The following is a 19,091-nucleotide window of genomic DNA, read 5'->3' on the forward strand; positions in this document are numbered from 1 at the left end:
ATCTCAGCCAGTCTGAGAACTGGGGAACAAAAGGTACAGTAGTCCCTCTCTATATCGCAGTTCACTTATCGCAGCCTCACTGCATTGCGGAATTTAAAAAAATATTATATTTAATTATTTATCACGGATTTTTCGCTGTATCATGGGATTTTGCGGTACTGTATACGTATGGTGTTAAAGTTACGTAGGTTTAAGAGTGTGTAATAAATGTAAGGTTCCTACTTCACGGAGGGGGGTTGTCTAGAACGTAATACCTGCGATAAGTGAGAGAATACTGTATTTTGCTGCAATTTTAGTTTGTGTTTCTCTTATCGTGAGTGGGGTTGAGGTTGAGATGCTGTTTGTGTTTTCTGTGAGCCACTTGTTCTTGTCCTTTGTCCAATTTTATACAAAACTGTTGGGAATTTTCCTTAATTATTTGTAGAAGTGCTTTATATATTAAGGACACTACTCTTTGTCATTTGTATTCTAGTTTGTTACGTGACGGGCAATGATTTTACTGTTTATTTATTTTTTGTCTGTTTGTTTTTGCCACTCAGAAATTTTAAATGTATGTAGACCAATTTGTTAGCTTTTTCCTTTTTGGCTTCTCTTGCGTGTTATGCTCACAGAGGTGCACTTTGAGGGGCACAGGGCAAGCAGTTTTGCAGCTGGGCTTGGATTTGAGTCATGCTTCCACCACTTTGTGCTTTGTACTTTAGGGAAACTACCTTAACGTCTTGGTGGCTTGTTCCTTTGCCTATAAAATGGGGTAAGAGATTTCTACCCCCTAGGTGTGTTGTAAGGACTAAATAGGATGGCATCACAGCAGGACACTGGCACTCACTCCCCTGGCGCTCACAGGTGCTGCCATGAGGGTGTCACCCCTGACTCAGAAAGCTGGTGGCTGGAGGGAAAACAAAACCAGAGGAAGGTGGAGGGGGAAGTGGAAGAGGAAGAAGAGGAACACATCGTGGAAAAGTCCTGGGCTGCCGAGTGAAGGTGCAAACTCCTGACATGGAGGGCTTCAATCTGCTGACGCTTGCACCAGGGAGCTGGAAGAGAGCCTGAGCGTCCACCCTCACCTCTGCCTCGCAGGAGGCAGCATCTGAGACAGAAAACCAGAGGTGGGCAAGTGCCATGCTAAAGGGGACCAGAAAAGCCACAAGGTGGTACCTGGGTGGAGAAGCCTGCATGGCGGGTCCCACCTGGAACCTCCAAGTGTGACCTTATTTGGAAAAAGAGTCTTTGAAGATAATTGAGGAGCTTGAGATGACATCATCCTGGACGAGCCAGGTGGGTCCTAAATGCAGCAGTAAGTGTTGTTATACGAAGAGGAAAAGACGCACACGGAGGGGAAGGCCGCGTGAAGAGAGGCAGAGACCGGAGGGCCGCAGCCACAAGCCAAGGAACGCCATGAGTCACCGGAAGCAGGCGGAGGCCGGCACGGGTTCTCTCCTCGACCATAAGAGAGAGCAGGGCCCTGCTGGCAACTGGATTTGGGACTTGTGGTGTCCAGAATGGAGAGAGAATAAATTTCTGTTGTTTTAAGCCACCAATTATGTGGCTGTTGGTTAGGGCAGCCCGAGGAAACTAGGCACCGGGGCGTGGAAGCCAAGTGGGTCGTGGGTGCTCCAGGCCCCGGTGAAGGAAAGGAAAAGCTCTAAGGAGATGGCTAAGTGCACAGAGACTGTCACAGCCTCCCGTGAGGAGAGGTGAGTGGAGGCGATGAGTGTGGGCCCCAGCTCTGTCACACAGACTTGGGTTTGAAGGGGGTGGGGGCGTCCTGCTGGACCGGACACCATAGATAGAGCTTGACAGTGCATCCCGTGCAGTTCAGCTTCCATGCTCTGCAGCAGCCTCGGGCTCTGAAGCAGCTGGTGTTAGATCCTTGCTCCCTGCCGCCTTCCCACCCCCCATCCCAGTGCAGGAACAGGGCAACACTGGCTCCATTTGCTGGGAAAAGCCAAGAACCTTCCAGGAAGGTGAAGCTCGCAGAGTTGGTGTTTGGGGAGCCGAAGGAAATGCACCCCCTACCCCGCAGCTTTCTCCCAACAGTGTACCTCTGCCTTTTTACGAAGCAGCACAGGCTGGCCTTCTTTGGGCTTTTCCAGGTGTCTCTTCGGGAGTGAGGTGGGGAGGAAGGGTGATGAAGAAGGTCATTTTTGTTAAACTTTGGAGCCTTATTGAGAAAGTGGTGAAGTGGGAGAAGACAAACTATGAATGATGTAGCTCTGTGTTTGGAAGTTTTGGCCTAAATCTACATTCTTTGTGGGCTGCACAGATGAGGTCAGGGGTCTGCTGTGACTGTCTGAAACCTCTAAGTCACATTCTTTCCTGTGGAGCTTCTGAGCCCTGAGCTCAATGCTGTCCCCGAACCAGTTAGTGAGAGGTGACCAACTGCCACTGGAGATGGAGACACATAACAGAGAGCACACGCAGGTGGTTCGTTCTGTTTTAGTTAAAGGTGCTGCTAATACTTGAACTGGAAGATATAACCTTCCTTCTCTAAACAAAATGCATAAGTCTCAGCTTAGCCCGTGCTGGGAGTTTCAGGGGCAGAGGGAGGACAGTGGATGGGAGAGTTGGGGAGGGTGAGCCCTCGGCTGTTAGGGTGAACAACACCTGGGGCCTGCCCCACTCCATCCCCTCGTGTGTGTGTGTGTATGCATGTGCGTGCGTGTATGCACATGTGTGTGTAACTTTAAACTCTTAACGGCATGGCTAGTGAAGGACTGTCCCCGACAGCATGTGTTTCAAAGAATCCGCACAAAGATTGCATGACTTGAATTTTTACACTGGACTCATATTCATTACAAAACCCCAAAGACAAAAATTCAGAGCAAATTCCTGAACATCACCTGAGTTCCAAAATGCTTTGATGCCTTGTCCTGGATCCTGAGAACCACCAGCCCTGAGCATCAGCTGAACTATGCCCACAAAACCGTGTCTTAAACTCTTAAAGCAAGGGTTTGGCTTTCTGGAAAACTGTGTTTAAATGTAAACTTTATTCCACACATTGTCAGTTTTTATTTTACTAAAGGCTCATACACACACTCACAGATCTACACGTGTGCATGTCCGCACACACACACATACAATATATACCCATGAGCAGCCGGGGCCGTGCATGCAGGGGGATGACAGCCCCTGGCGGAGCCCTCCTCCTGCTCCCTCGTACCGGGGCTCCTCAGGCTCACCCAGGGCCTTCAAAGCACAGACCGGCGTCCCAGCCTGATAGTCCCCGGGTGGTGCAGGCTCCCCAGGGACTTTTGTTGTGCACCTAGACTTGGGACTCACTCCTTAAGTGTCCTGAGCGAATGAAGGACTCAGGGTTGGACAGGAGACTGTGTGTGAAGGAGCAGAAAGGACTGTCCCATGGAGCTCCCCCCGCCATGGGCTTGATGGGGGTGGAGGGCAAGCTTGAGGCAGGACCTGGGAGGTAGGAGGCTCCAATCCGACCTCTGCATTCAGTAAAGAAACTCAGGGGAAAAGGGAGGGTAAAGCAGCAGCTCCAAAGAGAGGGACATCTTGCTTCTGTTTGCTCTCTTGTTCTCAAAGCTAATAATTGTTTGTAAAAAAGCCACTTTTTGTGGATACACTGGACACCACTAGCTAATGATTAGCATGACAGAGAGGAGCTTGTCTGGCTAGATGGGAGCTGATGGTGGGAGAGTCCTGGGTGGAAGGCGGCCCAGCCTGCTGGGGGCGGGGTGACATGAGGTCTCAGTCCCCTTATCTTGGCAGTTGGGTGGTCAAAGTGGTGAAAACCCTGCTGCTGAAGATGGGCTGCTCGTCCGAGGCCACCTTTCTGGATGACCAGGGCGGCTGGGAGCTCATGGGACAAGCGGAGAACCACCACCGAGGAGTGTCCCTGCTGGCTAGGTGAGGCCAGGGGCCCCCAAGGCAGGGGTTGGAGGGAGGGGAGGGACCTCAGTGTCTTCAGACAGACTTGGGTTTGCAGGCCTCTGGGCAAAACCCTTCCCTCAGTCCATCACCTCTCCTCTAAAACCAGCAGATCCCGTCTGCCTTGGTGGGTAGACAACACAGATGTGAACTACGGTGCACGCTCTTCAGAGCAAACCAGGTATCACAGGACCTGGCAACCGCAGAGCACTTAGGTTGTTTATAAAGCACCTTTCCTCACAGCATCATGAATTTAATACCCCCAGTGCTACAGAAATGATGGGATGGCTGAGAGGGTCAGAGTGTGGCCTTGGAGGTGGTCTGCCTGCGTCTGAATGCCCGCTTGCTGCGTCCCATCTGTGTGACCCAGGGCAAGTTACATCCCTGTCCATGTCTCGGCTTTCCCTTCAGTCGTAAGGAAGTAACAATAGGACCCACAGCCAAGATTTGGGGTGAGGGTTAAGTAAAGCACTCGGAACAGCCCCTGGCATATGGTCAGAGCTCAGACACACAGGTTAGCTCTTACTATCGTTATGCTCCCTGGTGGGGCAGGAATTACTGATGCAGAGGAGGATGCCAGAGAGGGACAGCTGTGTACCAAAGGTCACAGAGCCAGGAAGTGGCAAAGCTGGGAAATGACCTGCTGACCCCAACTGGGGCTCTTCCCTGCAACCACACACAGCCTCCCGTAGGGTCAGGAGAGGACAGACACCTTGATTTTAAAGATGTGAGTCCTGCAGGAATGCCTGCCTCAGCCCTGCACCAAGTGCCCAGGATGCGGTCTCAGGATACAAGCACATTTATTGAGCACTTACTATGCTTGAGGCACCGTGCAAAGAGCTGTATGTATGTGGATTATTCCATTTAATTCTCACCGTGACCGATGAAATAGTACTACTGTTATACCAGTGTTACCAAAGAGGAAACCAAGGCACAGAGAAGTTAAGTGACTTGCCAAAGTCACGCAGTTAGTGGTGGGGCCAGGATTTGAGCCCGAGCTGCCTTACTCCAGTCTCTGTGCACAGCTGCCACACTTCCTGGGTTCGCTGATAATGGAGCATAGTGCAGTGGTCCCCAGACTTGAGCAAGCAGGGCTTGTTTCAACACTGATTGCTGGGCCCCACTCTCAGAGTTTCTGATTCAGTCGGTCTGGGATGGGGGCCCGAGAATGAGCACTTTTGACACGTTTCCAGGGATGCTGATACTGCTGATCAAGGGGCCACGTTTTGAGAACCACTGACTTGGTACAACAAACAAGGCAGCTGGAGTGGGGTCCCTGGGCTGGGGCACCAGCTCTGCCATTTTTCCTGTTCTGTGATCCTGAGCAGGTTACACTTGAAGTCCCTGTCTCCTTATTTATGAAAATGGGAATAATAACGGTAATGTGCTCGGGGCTTAATGGGGAGGATCAAATGCAATAACAATGTGAAAGCACCTGGCTGCTGCCGGGCGCTTAGGAGTGGGTCCTCACACCCTCTCCTTCCGGCCTCCTCCTCCTGGGGGGGTCCTGTTCAGTGGGCAGTCTGAAGCCAGGCTGTCTTACTGATTTGCCCTGTGCTGTTGGGCAAGCCACATTCCTACTCTAAGCCTCAGTTTCCCCATCTGTAAAACAAAATAGTTAAACTAGATGGCCTCTGAGGTCCTGTCCAGGTGGGAAATCCTGGGAATGCAGAAGCCCAGGTGACCCTGTCTTGTTCATGGTTTCCAGTGTCTTGGCCAGACTCCCACACAGCAGGCCTCCCTGGGGCCAGAGAGCCTGAGGGACTGCTCCCCTTCCCCACCTGCAGGGCCATGGTGCACTGCTCCTGCCGGGAGCTGAACCACATCCTCTGCCTGCTCATCCTGCTCCTGGAGCAAGGCGACGAGAAGCACAAGATCACCGCCACCGCCTTCTTAGTGGAGGTACCAATGGGGCACTGCGTGCACGGTGGGGCTGCTCCCAGGCCTTCCCCTGAGCATAGGCTTCAGTTCACATTAGTGGTCTTTTGTCCTGCGCAAATAGTACTTAACAATTGACAGTCTGTGGTGAGCATGATTTCTCTTGAATAGGAAGAGCTCCTTCTTCCCTCCCTTTTCTCCTCCTCTTTCCACTCCTTCACCCCATTCCACTCTTCTCAGACCCCTTCTGTTCCCCAGGCAACCGCTATCCTTTGCTGGGCATTTCTGTGTGCCAAGCACCAGATTGGAGGTATAAACATACGTTTGACTCTGTCCTGCCCTCAATGAATCCTTGGTGCAGCAAAGGAGCGAGAGGACATCCCCATTATAACATGGGGTGCTGTAGAGTGATGTGTGCTATGATAGGGATCATCAGGGAGGGCTTCCTTGAGCAAGTGACATCTAAGCTGAGCGAGTGTGTGGGGGGGTACTAGGAGGGGGTTGCTGGGGAAAGATGAGTCAGGACATGGATAGGGTCAGACCCAGAAGGGGAGACTTACTTATAATAATAGAACACGTACTGAGCACTTACTATCTTCCAGGCACATTCTAGGAGCCTTACACATACTGATTCATGTAATCTTCATGCAATCCGGTGGTGCAGATACCATTCTATCTCCCATTTCAGAGGAATAAACAGGCACAGATTTAAATAACTTTCCTAAGGCCATGCAGCCTGTAAGTGGCAGATCTGGAACTCAAACCCAGACATCTGAGCTCTTAGAACACTGGGTGTATGTGTATGTATGTGTGTGTGTGTGGTAAAATACACATGGGGCAAAAGTAGGTTTACACTTGTGAGTACATTATTTTTGTATTATTATTTATTAATTATTGTATTATTTTCCATATGAACAGCTGTAAGCCTACTTTTGCCCCACCATGTATATCATAAAACTTACCACTTTAATAATTTTAACTGTACAGCACAGTGGCATTAAGTGCATTCGTAGTGTTGTGCAGCCATCACCACCATCATCTCCAGAACTTTTTCATCTTCCTTCCCAAACTGAAACTTCCCATCCCCCTCTCCTGGCCCCTGGCAACCACCTTCTACTTCCTGTCTCTGTGAATCTGCCTTTTCTAGGTTTTGGATAAGTGAAATCTACACTATCTGGCTTATTGTACTTAACATAAGGCTTTTAAGATTCACCTATGTTGTAGAATTTCATTCCTTTTTAAGGCTAAATCATATTTTGTAGTATGTATATGCCACGCTTTGTTTATCCCTTCATCGGTTGACGGACACTTGCAAAACCTACTCTCTTAAGCTACCCCTGTGTGCCTCTTTTGACCTGCTGATTGTCATGTGGCAGGTCAGGGCTATCACCGGGGTCTGTACAGTGGGGCTCAGAGACAGGAGGCTCAGTTAAGGAAGGCTTCCTGGAGGAGGTGCCATTTGAGACAGGCCTTGACAGGTGAGCCAAGTCTGCCAGGTAGACAGGAGGCAGCATGGCATTCCAGGTACTCCTTGCATATTTTCTGCCTCTGCAGAACTCTTCTGGACTGTGAGTCTGCAGAACAGAGGCCATGCATTGCAGCCCCAGACCCAGTCCTCAGAGGGCTCCCAGATGGGGAGATTGAATAGAGAAGTGAGGGTCGGAATGGACACTTTGCCTGGCTTTGCAGGCACCAGCAGAACATCACCTCCAGGATGATAAGCATGGGTCTTACTTCTAATTTTCCACATGGTTCTGGTGTGGAAAGGGAAAATATCATTTCTTGAGAGCCTACTATGTCTCAAACCCTGTGCTGACTGCTTTCATTTGTTAGTTACCCTTCTAATCTGCACAGCAGTGCTACAAAGGAAGACTTGTGAGGCGCAAGTTTAGGGGCATTTTTCCAGGTCACGCAGCTCAAGGAGTCCAGAGAGCTTCAGACCACGTCTGCATGACTGGCTCTTCTATTGCAATCAGCCTTAGTCTTAAGTGGCTGCCGCACAGTTTCTTCGGGGAGGGGGTGGGAAGTCGGACCTTGCCAGATCTCGGGGGATGCTCTTGTGTTCACCACTCTAGACTTAATCTTTCCCAGCATTAGCCTGGAACCCTGAGCAGCGGCCCTCCCTCCAGGAGCAAGGGTCCTCCCCTAGGCTCTCCTACTTCCCAGAAGAGGAGGTGGTCTTCTCCTGGCCAGAGCCAGGCCTGCTGCGTACACTCTGGAACTTTGATGAGGCTCAGATGTTCCTCCCTGGCTCCCCAGGCCCCTATGCTGTGAGTGTTGTGTGTGTACTTGCTTCTACCAATGGCCAGGGAACTCCTCTAGGGCGCTGTGTGACCTTGGGCAAGTCACTGAACCTGCCTGTGCCTCAGTTTCCTCACCTGTAATGTGGGGATAATGAACTGCCCATCTCATAGGGTTTCGATGAGGATTCAGTGAGTTTACATCCAGCACTCAGAACAGTGCCAGAACACAGGAAGTGCTCTCTGTGAGTCAACTCTGTTGCTATTATTACCATCATCGTCATCTTGACTCTTTTCTGTATTTCTAGTGCCCAGCACAGAACCTGGTGCATAGCAGGCCTGAGTATCCTGTATGGATGGGTAGGAGCCCCTCTCCCCAGCTCTCTCTTCTCATTACACAGACACACGGTCCCACTAGTCTCAGTAGATATAGGGCAGGGTAACAGGTAGGAGAAGTGTTTATGAGGACAACTAGGCAGAAAATGAAGACCGGTGATTGTGGTGGGTGGGGAGGGTGAGGAGGGAAATGAAGGAGATGAGAGTGATGTCTGGTTTGGGGCTGGGAAAAGAATTGGGGGGTGGGGTGGCGGTTGCTAACCCTGCAATGGGGACACAGGAGGAAGGGCAATTCTAACGAGGAAAGGAACCAAATTTCATGTTTCAGGCAACAAGTGTCCCCTAAGCACATATGCCACACCACAGCTGTCTCAAAGGGACCCAAAGGAGAAACACTTGTTTGTGTCCTCAAGGAAACCCACAATGGGAGAGGGAAGGCAGACACATTAGCAGAGGGGAGCCCTAAGGTCTCCATGTTCAGGGCCCTAGGGGGCCCAGAGAAGGGAGCCAGCAGCCGAGGTGAGTCTTGGGGGCACTGTCAGACGTGGCTTCTCAGGGGCTGAGTTCTAGATGGAGCCATGCAAAGTAAGCAGGGGCTAGAGTGGAGGTGGCTGCTGTGGCAGAAGGGCATCCTGTCCACCCTAAAGGGACAAAACAGTCTGGGTCATTCCATGAATGGTGTGCAGCTTGTTTAGAAGCTGGTTTATAGCAAGTGGGGCTAGAGGGCAGGCAGGCATGAATGGGGCCCCAGAACAATTAGGGTTGATGGAGGAAGGCAATGGGGGAGAATGGGGGCTCTGAGCTGGGTAGTGACATGTTCAGCTCTGACATGAGGTGCTGGACATCTGGTGGAGGTGTGCGGTGAACTGTTGGTTTTCCAAATTGGAAGCTCCAGATGGAGGCTGAGCTGGAGGCACAGACTTAGGAGTTATTTACCCAGGGACAGCAGTTAAGATTCTGAGAATGGGGGGCTCACTGGGAAGAGTGGGCAGAAAGGACAGGGCGCAGGGCCGTCACCACTGTGTGCTGGGTGGAGACAGAGGACCAGTGGCTATCACCAACCAAACCTGGACTGTCCAATACGGTTGCCACCAGCCACATGGGACTAGCTGACCCTTGTAATGCAGTCTGAATTGAAATGTGTCCGGAGTATAAAATTCACACCAAGTTTCAGTGTGAAATATATCAATAATTTTTATATTGATTACATGTTGAAATGATACTAATTTGGATATACTGGGTTAAATAAGATGTATTAGTAAAGTTAATGTTACCTATTTCTTTTCACTCTTTTAATGTGGCTATTAGGAAATTTAGGCCTGTACATGTGGCTTGCATTGAACAGTGCTGACTGGGCAGTAATTGTTCGTGCCCCACACCCGGCCCCTGGTCATCCGGCCTGTGCTACCAGTGCATGGGACCCAGAGGGCTGCCTATCCCCTCCGTCCAGGGAGTAATCACTGTTCCTCCCTTAGCTCCTCCAGATGGAGCAGGTGCAGCTGATTCCTGAGAAATACTCTTTGGGGTGGATGGTGGAAGGCCTGAACCACCGCGATCCCATCATGAAGGTTCTGTCCATCCGAGGCCTGGCCACTCTGGCCCTCAAGACTGGAAAGGTAAGCCGAAGGCAGAGGAAAGCCCAGCCCAGCTGGACTCTGGGTTGGAGGAAGGACGGAGCTGGCTGTCATCGACTTTCAGATGCCGGTGGCTGGAATGAGAATCGGAGCCTGTTTCTGTCCGTGCCTCAGCTGCTCCATCTGTAAAATAGATATCCCTTAATAATTCCCTAAATACTTCATTTGTTTTGAAGTAGTTTGTAATCCAGAGTTTTCACAATGTCCCTAAAAGCAGCGTGTGTGAGAGGGGCTGGGGATGGCATTAATTATTATTGCTTTACAGATTAGGAAACCAAGGCTAGGATTGTTGGGACATCATTAGCATTTCTTAAAGTGCTTTGTTTTTTCTACCAAGCACTGTTACAGCTCATGATATATATATATATATATAGCAGGTGAAATGGCAAGATGTAGACTCTAAAGCTAACTAATAATTATACAAAGAAGGGAGTAGACAGCCAAGGGCTTCGGGTATTCAGGACAGGAAGGAGTCAGCAGGGCCAAAGAAGGCTCTGGGGACAGCAAGAGCTTGAGTGAGGGTGTCCCAGGCCGGCGGGATGGCAGAAGCAAAGGCCTGGAAGTGAGCCTTGTTGCACTGAGTTCTCGGTGAAGCAGAGGCTGGGTCTCCCACCTGTTAGCCCAAGTAGGAGGCCCCATCCCAAATGCTCCTGCCCCACAGACCACCAAGGTGCAGGCTCTTCTGCCCTTCATGGTGAAGGCTCTGAAGAATGTGGATGGGCTGCTGTTGATGGAGGCAGGCGAAAACCTCAAGACCATCTTCAAGGGGCTGGACTGCAGGAAACTGAATGACAGCTCAGCCTATGTGGAGCTGCTGCAGATCCTGCTGCCACACTTCAGTGATGTAAGGGACCCCCTTGGGTATGGGTGGGAGGGGTGGGAGTTGGCTATAGAGGATGGTTCTTTACTGCCCTGCAGGTTGCAATACCTCCATGGCCCACTGGCACCTGGGCAGTGCCAAGTGGGCAGGGCCAAGTCAGCCCAGGGGAAGGGGTACCTCATTCGTCATTCCAACTTGTCTACATCTTTTTGTAATAGGTTTGCATAGAGAAAGGTCCTTTTCTAATTGGCTCGCATGGAGGGAGCTCTTCTTTTATAATCAAGTCTCCCAGTGACTTGCTTCATTGCTATTGGTCCACCTGCAGGAGGTGCATTTCTTATTGGTCCAGGCAGAGGGCTCATTTTCCCACTTGACTCTAAGACATGTTTTGGGTGAGCAGGAGGCCTGGCTGGGAAGAGCGGGAGGAGCTCCAGACCTGGGCTCCAGCAGGGAGACACCGGCCCCAGATCAGGCCCACCAGGGGGCTCTGCTGTTCTCTGTCTCTGTGCCTCCTGTGCCTGGAGGGCCGCTCAGAATGAGTGGAAGGAAGGCCGAGGTGTGTCCCTGTGAGGCGCAGAGGCCCAGGTTGCCTCCTGGAGGAGGGAGCGTGCCTGAGCCTCCACATCTCTCCCAGTCACGAGAAGATGTGCGCTCCTACTGCATCAAGCTGTACGGCAAGGTGGTCCGGAAGCTGCGGTCGTTGCCCCGCACCCCTGCCGTGGAGGAACAACTGATCAGCGCCTTGGTTCCCCTGCTGCTGACCATGCAAGAGGGCAACGCCAAGGTGGGCCCGGTGAGTGTGCGCAGGCCTCGGGCCCTGCGGGTGCCTCTCCCTTTATGGAAACTGATCCGGAGTCACTAACCACTATGGTGAGAAGTCTGTTTTCCGAAAGCACCTGTGTCAGGATTCCTCTTCCAAACACCAGCTCCGCTTGTCCACTTCAAATGGGAATTGATTTTCCAAAGTGCCGTTTCACACGACTTTCTTCTGGAACATGTTCTGGCGGTCCCGGAACTCCACAGCTCTGGTATTCTCTTTCTGTTTGTCCTCAGTGCTGTGTGAAGACCCTGTCCCGCTGTTCTTGCTTCATGGCGTGGGACTTGCCAAAAAGAGCTTATAGCCAGAAGCCCTGGGACAGCCAGCAACGGACGGTGGCCAAGATTTGCAACTACCTCGTGAGTGCTTCCAAGACGCCAGTGGTTCCTTATGAGTATGTTGGAGATGGGCAGTTCTTTCCTTTCCTCTTCTTTTTTTTTACATCTTGACTGGAAATCCAATAGCACCCATGAGTTGTTGGCTCCTGAATGTTCATCTCGGTCTCTAACTTCTCTCCTTACTCCTAGTGTTCCCTTTCCAGACACAACCCCCAAACTGAACCACACGCACTGCGAGCTCAGCATGTCTCTTCTGAACTTATGACTTCCTGTTGCAGTTGTGCTCTGTCCCTCTTGAGCCCCAAAGCCGAAACCCAGAATCAGCCTAGACGCCTTCATCTCCCTCACCTTCCACACTGGATCAATCTTAAATATCTTAAATACGTCTGAATCTGATTTTCCCTCCCCACCCCCACTGTCACTGCCTTTAGTTCAGGTCATGGATGTCTCTCAGCTAGGACTTGGGTCTAGCCCTCCAGTGGGTCTCCCAGCTTTTAATCTCACCTTTCCAATCCGTTCCCCACTCAGGCCACCAGAGTGGTCTAGTGAAAACACACATCTGTTTATCTTGCTGAAAGGGCTTTACCGGCTCCCTTTTCTACAACAGTAATTCCCAGAGTGTCTTGTCTATGACAACAATTCTTTTGTTTTTTTTTTATCCTTACCTGAGGACATGCTATTGGTTTTTAGAGAGAAGGGAAGGGAGGGGGAGAGAGAGAGGGAGAGGAACATTGATGTGAGAGAGAAACATCGATCAGTTGCCTCTTGTATGCACCCTGACAGGCCCGGCCCCCAGACCTAGGCACGTATGCTGACTGGGAATAGAACCCGAGATCTCTTGGTTTATGAGATGATGCTCCAACCAAGTGAGCCGCAGCAGCCAGGGCTATGCCACCAGTTCTATAGGATATGCCCTACTGGGGAGAAAGGACGTTCTCAGACGTCCCAAACTAGGTTTGGGAAACACTGCATTGTCATCTTCCTCTTGGGTATTTGCAGCACCATCAGCTCTTTGAAGTCTCTGAGATGTTCCGTGCTAAGGGCACGTTTCATGGCTGTTTAATTTACGGTTTTCCAAACTTATCTGACCACACAGAACCCCTTTTCTAGGTAACACCTGAGAACATCCTAAGGTAGTAAAGTGCTGGATATGGCCCAGTACCTCCGCATAACATTTAGGAAGCTTTGCCATCTGGTCCCATTTACCCTCCCTGTTGTCATGGGCAGGGTTCCCCTGGATGCAGACTCTAAGACAGATTAGCACGCACAGGGTTTAAGAGGGTGCACCCTTGGGGTTAACACCTGCAGAAGGGAAAGCGAGGAGCAAGAGTGGTAGAGCAGTCAAGCCTCCTCGTGGTTGCAGGGAGGCCTCAGCCAGCACTTCATGAGATTCCCCAAATTGGAGTCGGGGGTCATATCTTTACATCCTGCCTGTCTCTGGCCGCCAGCCCCCCTGTGAAGGGATGTGACCTTGGGTTAACGGTTTTCTTCAGCCAAAGCAATCTCCATAGCTGGGAGAATACATTTTTCAAACCCAAAGGGAGATTTGGACCGATCATGTCAGTATTCCCCATACCAACCTAACAAATATATACAAAATATCAGATTGGGAAGATGTTTCAGGACCACCATTCTCAGGAATGCTCAGAATCTCCTCACCCAGTGTCTAATATCGTTACCATCATTTTACACTGAGAGAAAACGCCCTGGAGGAAGTGCTTGGCCAGGGCGCTAATTCAAATACTTGCAGTGCCCAGGGACTGGGCAGACATGATCACGAGTGACGTGGCAGTGGTAGTGCCTGTGGCAGCCTGCAGGGCCCAGTCCCTGCTGAAAGCCCGAGTGGAGTGCTCCAACTCACTGTGCAGCCACTCTTGCCAGGTCCTCGCCTTCACAAGAGAAGCTAGAAACCCAGATTTTTTTTTTTTATTAGAGAGAGAAACATTGATTTATTGTTCCACTAATTGATGCATTCATTGGTTGATTCTTGTATATGCCCTGACCAGGGATCTGACCCATAACCTTGGCATATTGGGAAGACATTTTAACCAACTGAGCTACTTGGCCAGAGTGAAACCCAGATTTTTATAAGACATTAATCAGTAATCAGTTTAGCTTGCTTAAAACACTGTGTGGGTCACCACTCGGCTGGTCACTTATGGCCCGTGGGCTGCCAGCTTGTGACTCTGCAGGATTCTCTGTCCCTAGTTTTGCTCACGCGAAGGTTAAGTTCTATCGTTTGGTTTAGGAAGGGGTTGGGAACCTAGTCATCAATTCATTCATTCACTCACTCACTCATCCATCCATCATCCAACAGTTTCTGGGCACCTGCAGCATGCCAAGTCCTGTGCAGGGCACTGAGGCCCTGAGTGCAGTGAGATGGCTCCTTCTCTCTGGGGAGCTTAGGATCCAGTGGAGGAAACGGGTATAAATAATTACAACACAATGTCATAGGTGCTGTGACAAAGATTGTGCAAGATGCTGCAGAAACATCACAGGTGCTGGAATCAGCTCTGCCTGAGGTTTGCGGGAGCTTCAGGGAGGAGCTGGCTTCTGAGCTGAGCCTCAAGGGATGAGAGGGAATTCCTCAGATGAAGAGAGGGAAGGGCGCTGCAGTTAGGAGCAACTGCTTGTATCAGGCACAGATCTGAGGAGAACTGGGCTACATCCTGGGACTGGAGCATAATGTGCATGGCAGGTGAAGGCAGTGCGGAAGTTGAGGCCGAGAAGGAACATGATCATAAAGGCTTTGCATCATGCCCAGGAGTTCACTCCCTGATGTGGAGATTGTCAACAGGGGAGTGATCAGATCAGATTTCTCTTCATTTCCCACAACAGCCTCTTAGCAAGATGTCTGCCCCCTAGTTTCTACTTGATCAAATTCATCCCAAGCACCACTGTCAGATTATTTTGCCCAAATTATTGCTTTGCCATCACCTTATCAAGAATGAATGTTGGGCCCTGGCTGGTGTGGCTTAGCCGATTGAGTGCTCACCTGCAAACTAAAGGGCCTCTGGTTCAATTCCTGGTCAGGGCACATGCATGAGTTGCGGGCCTGGTCCCCGGTTGGGGGCGCGTGAGCAGCAACCACATGTTGATGTTTCCCTCCCTCTTTCTCCCTTCCTCCCCCTCTCTCTAAAAGTAGTAAATAAAATCTAAAAATAAGAAAAAAAAATGAATGAATGCTGGCTTCCTATTTTCTAAAGCATAAGTCAGCCCTCTGCCTGCTTGGCTTTTAAGGGCCTTTAAGAACTCCCTCACTTTCCAGTTTATTCCCACCTGCTCTGCAACTTGAATCCTTCACCCTGGTCAGACCTTTCTCCTTATCGATCATGTCCATTGTACGTCATGTGCATCCTCACCTCTGAATGGACTTGCATTTTAGAATTTTCCTTCCAGCTGCAGCAGGAGGGTGGGTTGGAAGAGGAGACACTCAAGGCAGAAAGACCACAAAAGTGATTTTTGTAATCCGCCAGGAGAAGATGAGGCCTGGCCTCTGGGGGCTCAGGCAGAGATTTTCAGGAGGCAAGAGGCCAGGGCTTGGCTGCCTGACAGTCACCATTCCCAGTTTCGGGAGGAGTGGATGAGTAATTAGTTCTCATGAGGGCTCAGCACTTTGGGGGTTCTCTTTGTCCCAGGTGAACACCCACCGAGACAGCGCCTTCACATTTCTCAACCAGAGCCTGGAGTACGCCAAGAATTCCCGAGCCTCTCTCCGGAAGTCCTCCGTCATGTTCATAGGTAACCTACCTGGGCACTAATGCTGCTCCTGGGGCTCTGCACAATCTCCAACGTGGAAGGAAGCTGCCAGCCCTTTGGGCACCTGGATGGGTGCCTCCCCTGGGGTTAGAGGGTTGGTTAGCAGATAGTTGTGGTGCAAATTAGAAAGGTCTTCTCTCCTCTGAGATCACTGCGTGGACCACAGGCTGGATTCAGCCTTGAGTCCTTGTGCAGGTCAGAACCTTGACAACTATACATAGCAGAACAGTTCCCCCTGGGGTGCAGCCTGGGCCCAGGCGCAGCGGGGACCTGCCACTGTGGACGTGGAAAAGTGACGTCGAATCTCAGCTCCATGACGCCCCCTCTCTGAGCTCAGTTTTCTCACCTGTGAGATGGGGAGCAACTCCTGTTTCACAGACTAGACAAGAATTTTTTTTTTTTTTTTTAACGTGAAGCCTGGCACGTCAAGGTACTCACTCAATGTTAGTTACCTTCATTCTCGCCACAGTGCCAGCCTCTGTCTTTGTGTGAAAAAAACAAATAGCAGAGTCCCCTCACCCAGAATCCCCTGCAGGACCCTTCTGATGACATGCTGGGTATGTCTTCTCCCAGCTATACTCCCGCTCCCCACAGAATAATTACACACCCTTCACCGAAGACCAGGAAGCCCTGCTGCAAAGAGGCTTAGAGAGGATGATGCTCCCAGCCCTGTACTTTGTAAAGTGATGTTTCCTTGACTTTCCTCAAATCAGTTGCAGTTTTTTATCCATTAATCCATCCGTGGATCCCTTCAGTGGTTTGTTTAGCAAATGGTGGTTGACCCTCTACTCTGTGTCAGTCACTATGCTTAGTCCAGGGAAACAAAGAACCCTTCAGGGGGTGATGCCGTTCACATGATCAGTGATGGGACAGAGGAGTCATGCCCGGACTGGGGGAGCCCTCAGAATGTGGGGGCCTGTTCAGAGGCAGCTTCTCCCGGGGAGTGACATTACTTCCTAAATCTTGTTCCAAATTAATCACTTCTAAAAGTGTTGGTGTTTAACACTGCAGGAGTCTCCTCTCTGCCAGGCGCTGTGCTGGGGGAATAGAGTTGAGCAGTGCCAGCCTTGCCCACAGACAGCCCCCACTGTGGGGCAGGACTCCAGCCTCCATGGGTGACCGATCTTTTGTGAGACTCTGAAGAAAGTTAGGAACACCTATTCTAGGAAAATGCATATCTGCATACAATTGTGCCCATGCTCTAGGATCCTTGGAGACTGCCCTACCTCTCCCCAGGGAGTTTAAGCTGAAGAAAGCCCTGGTCTGATGGGAGATTCATAAGTCACATGTAAAATACAACATGCTATACACAGATAGAGAGAGACTCACAGGGACTCTGGGAACCCAGAGAAGCATTTAACCTAGCTTGGGGGCAGGAGCAGGAACGATTTCCTGGAGGAGCAACTATGTTGAGCTGAATATTCAAAAATAAATAGGAATTAGCCAGGTAAGAAAGTGTAGGAAGGGCCTTGCAAGAGGTATAGGCCATTTAAGGATCTGGTGGCACTTTGGGAGCCAGGCATGCAGGCTGGGCGCAGGGGAGGGCTAAGTAACATCGCTGAGGAGCTGGGTCTCAGCCCCTCCATGGGCCCTGCCAACTGCCTGCCTGGAGGGTATACCAGGCACTTGGTGTCTTTCATGTTATTGTGGTTCAAACTCCCCAGAGAAGGGGCAGCTGGGGCAGCACCGCCTCCAGTCTCAGGTGAGGATACTAAGGGCCAGTCTGACTAAGTGACTGCCTGGGGCTGTCTGTCAGAGTTGGCTACAGCCCACATCCTGCCCCTGTCCTGGTGCCATCCCTGCCCTTTGAGCCTGCCACCTCTCCCAGGGCCTCTGTTGCAGGGTCAGAATAAAGTTCTCCTTTTGTGTCCTCATTTGCAAGGCTGGAGGAGGGTAAGGGAGAGCTTCTCTGAGGAGGTCTGGTCCGAGGGTGGGATGGGGGTGGGGTCAGAGTAAGGAGGTAGATATGCTCACCTCTCGGATTATGTTCAAGGGTCCCTGGTCCCCTTCATGAAGATCGTAATGACGGAAGAGCATCTGCATGAAGTTAAAGCCGGTAAGTTGTGCTCTGTGTTGGTGAGATTTCAGGGGCCAGTGAGAGAATGCGTAGGCCCACAGTGGGTCATAGAAGAGGAAAGGGATAAGTCCCAAGGGAACGGTCCTCAGCTCAATTCAGTTGTGTTAAGTCTTTATGCAGATGAGTACATGTTATGTACCATGGAGTTGCCAAGACAGAGGACATAGCCCCATCCTAAGGGAGCTTATAGTCTAAGAAACCAGACTCAGAGAACCAGACTCAAAATCACTTAGTTCAGGGCAAGCACTTCAGACTTTTAAAAGGGGAAGATTAATTTTTTAACTGGGAAAGTTGATGGGAAAACTGAAGGTAGGCTGGGGCACTCCAAGAAGACTTCCTGGAGGAGGCAGGTTTTGCTTCAGGTGTTGAAGAAGCTGAGAGGAAGGTAAGATGAGGGGAGGTTGAACAAAGGGTGCCGAAGCCATGTCATGGAAGTGAGAAGGAAGGTAAGGTGTGAGACCCATGTGGAGACCTGGTCTTCACAAGTGGCCCCTTTCCTTCCCATGACTCAGCTCTGAAAAACTTGAGACACGACCCAGAAGCCTCAGTATGTATCTGTGCGGCCCAGGCCCAGGACAACATCCTGGCCAGCTGTTGGCTGAACTCATCGCCACTGCCACATGGGGACTCAGCCATCATACATCGCGGGAGTCCTAATGATGAGAACCTGCCCACTTGCCGTCGGCGGCGCTCCTGGATCATGCGGGCACTGGGCTTCTGATCGATGTCCTTGAAGCAGTGTTTTGATATGATATGGTTACAATAGTTCCAACTTTTTCCCCTTTACTCCCCTCCACCCAGCACCCCTGCTCCAGCAATTCGCCCCCAAGTCCATACCCATGGCTCGTACGTACAAGTTCTCCTGCTTCACCCTTCTATATATTCTTTTTCTCCTCTTCCCCCTTTAATAAATAATTAATGATTTTAAGAATAAAAAAGAACAATCCTTCCCTCTTAGATATTAAGACCCTTTATAATCTTATAAAGGACAATGGGCGAAGGTCTCATGCTCCTCTAGCTGCTTCAAGCTGGACATGGTCATCATCCTACCTACCCTTGGGTCCAGAAATCCCTAATAAGAGTGGGGGTGTGGAGGGGAGGGTGGCCTTCCCACATGGGGAAGGATCGTGCAGACTCCAGGTCGGTTGGCTGTCTCCGGACAACGGCGTGCTTGGTTAAACAGGCTGGCATCCTTGTTGTATTCTGGGGGCAACATATTTGGCAAAAAGGGTTAAAAGACATCATTCAATCCATATCCACTAGATGACAAAAGGCAGGGATTAATTTTTCAATGTTCCACATTAGGG

The 19,091-nt window shown here is 50.6% G+C and overlaps 1 pseudogene; it reads left to right on the forward strand.

The window, feature by feature from the left end:
* Positions 1-18,550, forward strand: part of LOC150014957 (maestro heat-like repeat-containing protein family member 7) — a 39,966-nt pseudogene extending 21,416 nt beyond the window's left edge.
* The last annotated feature ends 541 nt before the right edge of the window (positions 18,551-19,091 follow it).

This window comes from Furipterus horrens, unplaced genomic scaffold (assembly GCF_987537825.1).
Source record: "Furipterus horrens unplaced genomic scaffold, mFurHor1.1.pri manual_scaffold_3, whole genome shotgun sequence".
Lineage (NCBI taxonomy): Eukaryota > Metazoa > Chordata > Mammalia > Chiroptera > Furipteridae > Furipterus > Furipterus horrens.